This window comes from Bombina bombina, chromosome 4 (genome assembly GCF_027579735.1).
Source record: "Bombina bombina isolate aBomBom1 chromosome 4, aBomBom1.pri, whole genome shotgun sequence".
Lineage (NCBI taxonomy): Eukaryota > Metazoa > Chordata > Amphibia > Anura > Bombinatoridae > Bombina > Bombina bombina.
The window spans coordinates 1136811724-1136824697 of record NC_069502.1 but is presented as its reverse complement, the minus strand read 5'-3'; positions in this window follow the sequence as shown (position 1 = coordinate 1136824697).

Sequence of the window (12974 nt, the reverse complement as noted above, 5' to 3'; positions counted from 1 at the left end):
AGACAAGAAGTGAGCGTTGAGCAAAATTTTGCTCATTTCCGCACTCCAATACAAGCACTGCTTAAGTCAGCGGTGAGCTGGTGTAACGGGCTCGTGCACGATATCCATATAGGAATCAACGGGGAGAGCCGGCTGAAAAAAGGTCTAACACCTGCAAAAAAGCAGCGTAAAACTGCTTAACGCAGCACCATTGATTCCTATGGGGAAATAAAATTTATGTCTACAACTAACACCCTAACATGAACCCGAGTCTCAACACCCCTAATCTTACACTTATTAACCCCTAATCTGCCGCCTCCGACATAGCCGACACCTAAATTATAATTATTAACCCCTAATCTGCCGCTCCGGACACCGCCGCCACCTACATTATACTTATGAACCCCTAATCTGCTGCCCCCAACATTGCCGAACCCTACATTATATTTATTAACCCCTACTATGCCGCCCCCAATGTCGCCGCCACATACCTACACTTATTAACCCCTAATCTGCCACCCCCAACGTCGCTGCCACTATAATAAACATATTAACCCCTAAACCACCGCACTCCCGCCTCGCAAACATTAGTTAAATATTATTAACCCCTAATCTGTCGTCCCTAACATTGCCGCCACCTACCTACTTTTATTAACACCTAATCTGCCGCCCCCAACGTCGCCGCCACTATATTAAAGTTATTAACCCCTAAACCTAAGTCTAACCCTAAACCTAACACCCACTAACTTAAATATAATTTAAATAAATCGAAATAAATATTCCTATCATTACTAAATTATTCCTATTTAGAACTAAATACTTACCTGTAAAATAAACCCTACGATAGCTACAATATAACTAATAGTTACATTGTAGCTAGCTTAGGGTTTATTTTTATTTTACAGGCAAGTTTGTATTTATTTTAACTAGGTAGAATAGTTATTCAATAGTTATTAACTATTTAATAACTAGCTAGATAAAATAAACACAAATTTACCTGTAAACTAAAACCTAACCTAAGTTACACTAACACTACACTATAATTAAATAAACTAAATTAAATATAATTACCTAAAGTAAATTAAATTAGCTAAAGTACAAAAAAACAAACAAACACTAAATTACAGAAAATAATAAACAAATTACAGATATTTAAACTAATTACACCTAATCTAATAGCCCTATTAAAACAAAAAAGCCCCCCAAAATAAAAAAAACCCTAGCCTAAACTAAACTACCAATAGCCCTTAAAAGGGCCTTTTGTGGGGCATTGCCACAAAGTAATCAGCTCTTTTACCTGTAAAAAAAATACAAACAACACAACAGTAAAACCCACCACCCACACAACCAACCCCCCAAATAAAATATTTGCTAAAAAAACCTAAGCTCCCCATTGCCCTGAAAAGGGCATTTGGATGGGCATTGCCCTTAAAAGGGCAGTTAGCTCTCTTGCAAGCCCAAACCCCTAATCTAAAAAATAAACCCACCCAATACACCCTTAAAAAAACCTAACACTAACCCCCTGAAGATCGACTTACTGGGAGACGTCTTCATCCAAGCCTGGCAAAGTGGCCTTCCAGACGGGCAGAAGTCTTCATCCAAGCCGGGCAGAAGTGGTCCTCCAGACGGGCAGAAATCTTCATCCAGACGGCATCTTCTATCTTCATCCATCCGGCGCGGAGCGGCTCCATCTTCAAGACATCCGTCGTGGAGCATCCTCTTCATCCGACAACTAACACAGAATGAAGGTACCTTTAAGTGACGTCATCCAAAGTGGCGTCCCTTAGATTCCAATAGGATTCCAATAGGATAGCCAATAGGATTGAGCTTGCATTATATTGGCTGTTCCAATCAGCCAATAGAATGCAAGCTCAATCCTATTGGCTGATAGGATCAGCCAATAGGATTGAACTTCAATCCTATTGACTGATTGCATCAGCCAATAGGATATTTTCTACCTTAATTCCGATTGTCTGATAGAATTCTATCAGCCAATCGGAATCTAAGGGACGCCATCTTGGATGACGTCACTAAAAGGTACCTTCATTCTGTGTTAGTCGTTGGATAAAGAGGATGCTCCGTGTCGGACCCGCTCCGCACCGAATGGATGAAGATAGAAGATGCCATCTGGATGAAGACTTCTGCCCGTCTGGAGAACCACTTCTGCCCGGCTTGGATGAAGTCTTCTGCCCGTCTGGAGGACCACTTCGCCCGGCTTGGATGAAGACATCTCCCGGTAAGTCAATCTTCAGGGGGTTTGTGTTAGGTTTTTTTAAGAGTGTATTGGGTGGGTTTTATTTTTAGGTTAGGGACTTTGGGCGGCAAAAGAGCTAACTGCCCTTTTAAGGGCAATGCCCATCCAAATGCCCTTTTCAGGGCAATGGGGAGCTTAGGTTTTTTAGATTTTATTTTGGGGGTTGGTTGTGTGGGTGGTGGGTTTTACTGTTGGGGGGTTGTTTGTATATTTTTTTACAGGTAAAAGAGTTGATTACTTTGGGGCAATGCCCCGCAAAAGGCCCTTTTAAGGGCTTTTGGTAGTTTACTTTTGGCTAGGTTTTTTTTTATTTTGGGGGGCTTTTTTATTTTAATAGGGCTATTAGTTTAGGTTTAATTAGTTTAAATTTCTGTAATTTGTTTATTATTTTCTGTAATTTAGTGTGTGGGGGGTTTGTACTTTAGCTAATTTAATTTAATTTAGGTAATTGTATGTAATTTATTTAATTGTATTTAATTTAGTTAATTGATTTAATTATAGTGTAGTGTTAGGTGTAATTGTAACTTAGGTTAGGTTTTATTTTACAGATACTTTTGTATTTTTTTTTAGCTAGGTAGTTATTAAATAGTTAATAACTATTTAGTAACTATTCTACCTAGTTAAAATAAATACAAACTTGCCTGTAAAATAAAAATAAATCCTAAAATAGCTACAATGTAACTATTAGTTATATTGTAGCTATCTTAGGTTTTATTTTACAGGTAAGTATTTAGTTTTAAATAGGAATAATTTAGTTAATGATAGGAATTTTTAGTTAGATTTCTTTTAATTATATTTAAGTTAGGGGGTGTTAGGGTTAGGGTTAGACTTAAATTTTATGGGTTAATAACTTTAATATAGTGGCGACGACGTTGGGGGCAGCAGATTAGGGGTTAATAAATGTAGGTAGGTGGTGACGATGTTAGGGACGGCAGATTAGGGGTTAATAATATTTATTATAGTGGTGACAATGTCTGGTTCAGCAGATTAGAGGTTAAAATGTTTCTTTTAGTGTTTGCGATGTGGGGGGGCCTCGGTTTAGGGGTTAATAGGTAGTTTATGGGTGTTAGTGTACTTTTTAGCACTTTAGTTAAGAGTTTTATGCTACGGCGTTGTAGTGTAAAACTTTTAACTGCTGACTTTAAAATGCGGAACCAGTCATGACAGGAGAGGGTCTACTGCTCACTTTTTGGCAGACTCGTAATACCGGCGCTATGCAAGTCCCATTGAAAAAAGAGGATACACAATTTACGTAAGTGGATTTGCGGTATTTACAAGTCTGGCCAAAAATGTGAGCGGTACACCTGTACCTGCAAGACTCGTAATACCAGCGGGCGTTAAAAAGCAACGTTAGGACCAGCAAACTCTGCTTTTTAAGCCTAACGCAAAACTCGTAATCTAGCCGTATATATTCTTGGTTTTAGTGCTTTAGCTAGGAGTATCACAGCCTTATTACCATCTGAACGCTATAGAAGTCATTTAAGTCTTGCCTAGCCTACAGCAATTATTACAAGAGTGAAGTGTCCCATGGGGCTTGTTCATGTTTGCTTTCCATCTCATTTAGGGCGCAATCCGATATAGATCGCAGTTTGCGGCGCAAGCGAGGGAAGCCGCGTCGCCCGCAGTTTCAGCTCGCAACTCGAGCTATCCCATATATGTCGCCGTCAGATGCTAACGTGCCGTAAGTCTGATAAACCAGCGATGTCCAGAAATCTGCGCAAGTACAAATTTCTGGCGTCGCCAGTGACTTGCGGCACGTTAGAAACTGCAGGCGCCTACAAAACCTGACTAAAGTCTAAATCGTCCGCACTGTCTAACACGCCTCCCTAACATAGCCCGACACGTCTAACACGCCTCCCTAACATAGCCCGACACGTCTAACTCTCTATCCGCTATCCCCCCTCACTATCCTAAAAATAAAATATGTATTAACCCCTAAACCGCCGCTACCTAATAAAGTTATTAACCCCTAAACCGCCGCCTGCTATATTAAATCTATAACCCCCTAAAGTGAGCCCCTAACACCGCCGCCATCTACCTTACCTACCCCCTAAAGTGAGCCCCTACCCCGCCGCTATTTTAAAATTATTAACCCCTAATCTAATCCCCCTACCCCACCGCCATCTATATTAAATTATTTAACCCCTAAAATACTAAACTATCCCTACCACTAAACCTAAGTAACCCTACAAATAGCCCTGAAAAGGGCTTTTTGCGTGGCATTGCCCCAAAGTAACTGCTCTTTTGCCAGCCCTTAAAAGGGCTTTTTGCGGGGCATGCCCCAAAGTAACAGCTCTTTTGCCAGCCCTTAAAAGGGCTTTTTGCGGGGCATGCCCCAAAGTAACAGCTCTTTTGCCAGCCCTTAAAAGGGCTTTTGGCGGGGCTTTGTCACAAAGTAAACTGCTCTTTTGCCTACAATCTACATCCCCCTACACCGCGGCCACCTATAATAAATGTATTAACCCCTAATCTAATCCCCCTACACCGCCGCCAGCTATATTAACCCTAATTATATTAGGGTTAATATAGTTAATATCGTTATTATATTATATATATATATATATATATATATATATATATATATATATATATATTAAGTATAATAACCCTATCTAACTCTAACATCCTAACTAAACTCTTATTAAAATAAATCTAATATTAATATTATTAATTAAAATATTCCTATTCAAATCTAAATACTTACCTATAAAATAAACCCTAAGATAGCTACAATGTAATTAATAATTACATAATAGCTATGTTAGGGTTTATATTTATTTTACAGGTAAATTGTTAATTATTTTAACTAGGTATAATAGCTATTAAATAGTTATTAACTATTTAATAGCTACCTAGTTAAAATAATTACCCAATTACCTGTAAAATAAATCCTAACCTAAGTTACAAATACACCTACACTATCAATAAATTAAATAAACTACAAATATCTATCTAAAAATACAATTAAATAAACTAAACTAAATTACAAAAAACAAACAAACACTAAATTACAAAAATTAAAAAAAAGATTACAAGATTTTTAAGCTAATTACACCTATTCTAAGCCCCCTAATAAAATAATAAAGCCCCCCAAAATAAAAAAATTCCCTACCCTATTCTAAATTAAAACAAGTTCAATGCTCTTTTACCTTACCAGCCCTTAAAAGGGCCTTTTGTGGGGGCATGCCCCAAAGAAAACTGCTCTTTTGCCTGCAAAAAAAAACACAATACCACCCCCCAACATTACAACCCACCACCCACATACCCCTAATCTAACCCAAACCCCCCTTAAATAAACCTAACACTACCCCCCCTGAAGATCTCCCTACCTTGTATTCACCCCGCCGGGCAGAACTCCTGATCCGATCCGGGCGATGTGTTCCAGCAAGCGGCAGTGAAGTCTTCTTCCATCCGGGCGATGTCTTGAAGCAAGCGGCAGAGAGTCTTCTTCCAACGGCGACGTCTTCAAGCAAATCGGCATCTTCAATCTTCTTACTTCGCTCTTCCGCCGCGGAGCATCCTTCCGGCACGACGACTTCCCGACAAATGAGGTTCCTTTAAATGACGTCATCCAAGATGGCATCCGTCGAATTCCGATTGACTGATAGGATTCTATCAGCCAATCGGAATTAAGGTAGAAAAATCTGATTGGCTGATTGAATCAGCCAATCAGATTCAAGTTCAATCTGATTGGCTGATTGGTTCAGCCAATCAGATTGAACTTGAATCTGTTTGGCTGATTCAATCAGCCAATCAGATTTTTCTAACTTAATTCCGATTGGCTGATAGAATCCTATCAGCCAATCGGAATTCGGCGGACGCCATCTTGGATGACGTCATTTAAAGGTACCTCATTCGTCGTTCAGTCGTCGGCCGGGATGGATGCTCCGCGGTGGCGGAGCGAAGAAAGAAGATTGAAGATGCCGCTTCATGGAAGATGCTGCCGGAAGGAAGAAGACTTTGCTGCCACTTGGAGGAAGACGTCGCCGGGAGGAAGAATTCTTCTTTGCCGCTTGGAGGAAGACATCGCCGGAGGAAGAATTCTTCTTTGCCGCTTGGAGCAAGACATCGCCCGGATCGGATGAGGAGTTCGGTCCGGTGTGGTGAAGACAAGGTAGGGAGATCTTCAGGGGGGTAGTGTTAGGCTTTTTTAAGGGGGGTTTGGGTGGGTTTAGAATAGGGGTATGTGGGTGGTGGGTTGTAATGGGGGGGTATTGTATATGTTTTTAAATGCAAAAGAGCTGAATTCTTTGGGGCATGCCCCACAAAAGGCCCTTTTAAAGGCTGGTAAGGTAAAGAGCTTTGAACTTTTTTTAATTTAGAATAGGGCAGGGATTTTTTTTTATTTTGGGGGGCTTTATTATTTTATTAGGGGGCTTAGAATAGGTGTAATTAGCTTAAAAATCTTGTAATCTTTTTTTTATTTTTTGTAATTTAGTGGGTTTTTTTTTGTAATTTAGTTTAGTTAATTTAATTGTATTTTTAGATAGATATTTGTAGTTTATTTAATTTATTGATAGTGTAGGTGTATTTGTAACTTAGGTTAGGATTTATTTTACAGGTAATTGGGTAATTATTTTAACTAGGTAGATATTAAATAGTTAATAACTATTTAATAGCTATTATACCTAGTTAAAATAATTAACAATTTACCTGTAAAATAAATATTAACCCTAACATAGCTACAATGTAATTATTAATTATATTGTAGCTATCTTAGGGTTTATTTTATAGGTAAGTATTTAGATTAAATAGGAATATTTTAGTTTATAATATGAATTAGATTAATTTAATATAAATTTAGTTAGGGGTGTTAGGGTTAGATAGAGTTAATATAGTTAATATAAATACTATAGTAACTATATTAACTATATTAACCTTAATATAATTAGGGTTAATATAGTTAATATATATAATGTAATAACTATATTAACTATAATATACTTACGGTTAATATAGATAATATAGCTGGCGGCTGGGTAGGTAGATTAAATTAGGGGTTAATAATTTTAATAGAGATGGCGGCAGTGTAAGGGGCTTACATTAGGGGTTAATAATATTAATATAGCTGGCGGCGGTATAGGGGGATTAGATTAGGGGTTAATAATTTTTATATAGGTGGCGGCGGTGTAAGGGGTCAGATTAGGGGATAGATAAGGTAGATGGCGGCGGTTTTAGGGGCTCACAGTAGGGGGTTAGTTTATGTAGATGGCGGCGGGGTCCGGGAGCGGCAGTTTAGGGGTTAATAACTTTATTAGGGATTTCGGGGGGGGGATCGCGGTTGACAGGTAGATAGACATTGCGCATGCGTTAGGTGTTAGGTTTTATTTAGCAGATCGCGGGTGACAGCTAGATAGACATTGCGCATGTGTTAGGTGTTAGGTTTATTTTCTAGCTAGTTTAGGGAGTTACGGGGCTCCAATAGTCAGCGTAAGGCTTCTTACGGCTGCTTTTTGTGGCGAGGTGAAAATGGAGTAAGATTTCTCCATTTTCGCCACGTAAGTCCTTACGCTGCATATTGGATACCAAACTGCGCTGGTTTGGTATACCTGCCTATGGCCCAAAAAACTACGGGCGACGGCAGAAATATACGCGCGTAACTTCTAGGTTACGCCGTATATGTGATACCAAACCAGAGTAAATATTGGCGTCGCCGGCTTTTGCGGGCGACGATTTTTATCGGATCGACCCCTTAGTTTGTTTACTATTAGGTAATAATCCATATTTGCAGCTTTCCATACTGCTGCTTTCTATTTCAGAACTGTCTTATAAGCATCCCAAATGACTGTTGTGTACAGCTGTATGTCTTGATCATGTTTATAGAATTCTTGAATACTTTGAGCAATTTTGTCATTTATAATTTGATTGTTTAGTAGAGTATTTACCAACATCCATACGAATTGGGCCATTGGTGCGGAGGGCCTTGTCGTCTCTATGAAATGGTTTATCATCTCAACCTTTCCCCAGTCATTGTTACTGATACTACCCTCCTTAAATTGAATATACCTAATTTTCCTTCTTATATTTTTTTCCATTGATATCCTTAAAAAAACTTTAGGGTTTGTCTTAAATTAAACTTTTATTTTTATTATATATTCAGTGATGTAAAGTAACACTACGGTTTACTAGTTAGTTACTGATCCAGAAAGCAAAAGTAATTAAAAGAGTTTAAAAATAGCCACACAAAAAAAAAAAACTAAAGAAAAAAAAAACTGTTTCATATGAAACTGCAGTTTGCAGAGATGATCCATATACTGTACACAAATAATATACTTTTGTACCAATGTTCATTGGTTGAGTGACATAATTTTGAAAGCTATATGTCAGAAGGGACCAGAAACGCCTGTAAGAAAATAATGTTTATTTAACAATCCATTTAACAATTAAATACAAACAATGTCTCGCATTTTCATTAATCTTTAAGCTTATTTTTTTTTTTTTTTTAAATTGGCTTTTCATGTATTTTCGTGTATAAAAATTGCTGTTTAAATCAAGCTCTAAACCAAAGAATTAAAGCCTACACAATCAACAGAGCTTCTGATATATAACCCATTTGTGTAAATATTTAAAGTGGTACTTGTTAACTATAAGCAGTACCAGATGTCTAAGTGTATACTAGGTCTCTATAATTTATTTAATGTTTATTGTTCTTCATTTCCCACAATCTCAGTCTACTTTCTTTTGTAATCAGTTTCCTAAAATAGTAGTTTCAGGTGAACTAGCTGTTTTCATTCTTCTGGAAACAGTAATGAGGTTTTCTAATAATATTTTTATATGCAAATAACAATTAATAAAAAATAATGAAAGTACATACATTTTATGAACTGATTCAGCTGAAATATAACAACTATTAAGCATAATAAAAGATTGCTGTAGCATTTAGGGCTAGATTACAAGTGGAGTGCTAAATTACAGCGCAATAATTAATCAGCCATTAGAAGAGGCTAATGGTAGCAATTAGCGCTTATAAAATTAACCAGAGATCAGATCTCTGGTTAATTTTATACATCTGCCCCAAAATGCCCCCAAAATAATGTCTAGTGTAGTTTATTAAAAAAATAAAAATGGCAGCATCTTTATTTTTTAATAAAATGACTGCACTAGGCAGTATTTTGGGGTTAAAGTTGGTGGGAGTGGGGTATTATAGAAAAATCAAACGCACTAAAAAATGTCTTTACATTGTGATCTATGGGAACTGTGTGTTCCCAGTAAATATATATGTATATGCTTATATACATATATATGGATGTGTTAATATGTGTATATGCACATATAAACACATAAATAGATATGTATATGAGCATATACATATATATTTATATTTGCTGCCTTCGCTGCACGACTTACCCCCTTTGCTGGCGCTAAAGTTCTGATGCCATTCCTGACGGCATCAGAATGAGTATCCCATAGGAGCCTATGGAAGTGAGGTTGAATTTGCATTGCTGTTAACTTGTAATACCTGCACACATTAGCATGCACTGGTTTTATACAGTGGAGAGCAAATATTGCTTATCGTTGCCCTTTATTTCAGTTATTTTGACAGACTTGCATTTTAGCAAATCAGTGCTGACTCCTAGGTAACTCCACGGGTGTGAGCACAATGTTATCTATAAGGCACAAATGAACTAACACCCTCTAGTTATGAAAACCTGTCAAACGCATTCAGACAAGTGGCGGCCTTCAAGGGCTTTAAATTAGCATATGAGCCTACCTAGGTTTAGCTTTCAACTGAGAATATCAAGAAAACAAAGCAAGTTTGATGATAAAAGTAAATTGGGAAGTTGTTTAAATTTGCATGCCCTATCTGAATCATGAAACTTTAATTTTAACTAGACTGTCCCTTTAATTAACTGAATTATTTGTTGTAATTGTTGCACTTTATATTATTGTTTATGTCTGCAATACTCTTAAATAATGGATAACTAATAATTTGTCATTAAAATGAGTGTTTGTATCACTGGTTTGAATGTTTTACTTGCCCCAAATGGCCCCAAAATACTGTCTAGGGTAGTTTATTTAAAAAAAAAAAAAAAAAAAAAAAGATGGCGGGGGGCGTGTCTAGGCAGCATCCATGAAAGGTCGCATTTTCAGAAGCTCTGGGTGAAAACTGGACAATCTGCAGATTATCACCAGTTTTATACACCATCTTTGGAAAAAAGGATTACCTGTTAATGCACTACACCGTACTGAATCGAATTATACCAGATTTGCTGGCACTACCCTGGAGTACTGATCTAGACTGTCGAGGCCCTTGGTGGGGGCCTACATACAGAGCCTCGACAACCCCCCCTCGGTTATCTGGGTAAGATAGTCTCAGCTGGATTTCTGTTATACCGTCACATAACGGATAGATCTTCGCTATGGAGGAAATCTCTGCAATATTACATACCCTCTTTGTGGATTTTGAGAAATCGTTACTACAGCAGCTTGATTACCCACTACAATGTGCCCACCCTGACTATATCGCAATGCCAGATGCAGCAATTGGTGAGGGATCTATACACAGCCAAAGACCTATGCTATCTTCTCCAGACCTATAGCACAACTCAGATGACTCAGTGAACTCCCTATTAGCTCCTTACAGCCTAGATGACTCCCTCCTTTTCTCAGTTACTGGCTCTCTGGGAGATGCGGCCAAATCTCTGGGGCAAGTATTAGATCCGCTGTGTGACCATTGGGATGGCCCTGCAGAGACAGGCTTAGAAACAACGGAAGATAGGTCAGATGACTGCAGTGATGTAGGTGGCGATAGGAGCATGCTTGATACAAGACCGAGACAGAAAAGGAAGATTCCTGTTGATATCTATAGTAAAATACAACATGATGAGGCCTGGATTAGCCTTACAACAAGTCCTGTTACCCGGTATCTGAGGGTCTGTGACAGATGGAATGGAGCAGTATGGGGGCCAAATTGTATTCTGTTTGCGCACTTCACCACCAGATATAGACATGAGAAATGTATTCTCCCTGAACTGCGACTGAATATGCAATTAGCTACAATGCATAGAAAAGGTATTGGTTAGTGACTTAAATGATTACCTTTGATATTGAGGAACTTTCCCTGCAGAAGTTTACGTGATATAAGTTTCATGACGGCTTGCTAGTCTGATTTGACAGATTTTATTCTTCCAACTATGCATTAATCTTCAAATAAATTAAAACATTGGTCACACCCAATTTACCAATTACTTATGCAAATGTTGCTATGGTGACCTTCACAATACAAACTGACTTTTCTTGATACCAGTATGTGAATATATAACTCATTGTATGCATAGATCTACTTTAACATATACAGCTAGTATCAAAACAAGTATATAGCAGATATTACAATATATCTCATAAACATTTCGGAAGAAAACATATATAGTATGCACAATAGTGTTTCAGCAAAAAAACAAATACAGCACTCATATAGTTGGTTCATTAAATTTTCAGCAATCTCTCTTTATGAAAGTGAATGCACTATTTATTTCTATTTTATATGGTTAATAACTTCTTTATTTCCTGAGGATTTCTTTCCTCCCCTTTGTTCATAGTAGAAAGTCTAATTTATTTATTAATTAAAAGCATTAGCTAGTTTGTTTATATCATATATAAAGCTGTCAGCTTGTGGGTGTGTGTCATTAGCCTATCTCACACTTCCATATGTGTGGGTAATGGCTAGTGGGCGTGTATCATTTATCGCCGGTCTTTAAATACAATTCCTCAACTTTCTTCCTAATATATTCTTACCCCTTTTGACATGATCTCCTACAATAAACTGTTTAAATGTTATCTGAATTGTTGTATTGTGCATATCATAAGCTGATTTTATGAAGGGCTATGTCTATTTGTTTAAAGCTCCCTCTCTGATTTCACAATGTCCAATGTGTAGGTGATAATCCGTGGGCGTGTAGCATAAACCAATCACGCGTCACTATGTGTGTGAATCCCAGCTTATAGGCGTGTGTTTTCTATCGTTAAAAAAAAATAAAAATAAATCAACTATTGTCTATTTATTTTTTTGGGATATGAACTGCTTTGCTATTATGATATATTTATATATAACCCTATGGCTATGTTCGAGATAGCATCAGCCAATTTGTGTAGCCCTTTGGTATTCAGTTCATTCTATCTTTTAATTTAAGGGTTCTGTTATACAAGCTTCATATCTGTTCTCTCACATTAGTAGTGCACTTAATATTAATGTGTATATAATGGATCATATCCTCATTGATATTGATATATATTATTTAGAAGGAATGTAAGTATAGATCACCTGAGGTCACCACCCAGTAAATATCTTAATATACCAGTAATGTTTCATCTTGAAAATATATTCAGTATTTACTATCCATCTTACAATCATTCAAGCATCATATCACTATAAAACACATTTAATCACATTAATGGAGATATGTATATTTAGAATACTATAAACATACAATTTGTCTATATTCATACACATAGAGTATTTATTATATTAATTATAAACACTTAACATTGTCACACTATACACATTTAATCATATGAGTCACATAGGAATTGATATATTCATGGTCATACACATAATATTATTATAGTTATATTATTTATATATTATTACTCTAGTCACATAGGTTTTTATAATAGCACATCTATTTATATATATTTATTTACATAAAATAAGATATAGTTAGAGTACTTAACACTAGTCACACATAGAATTCACTAATTATCACTATTTATAGCATATAGTAACAATAATTTTCCTCTATAT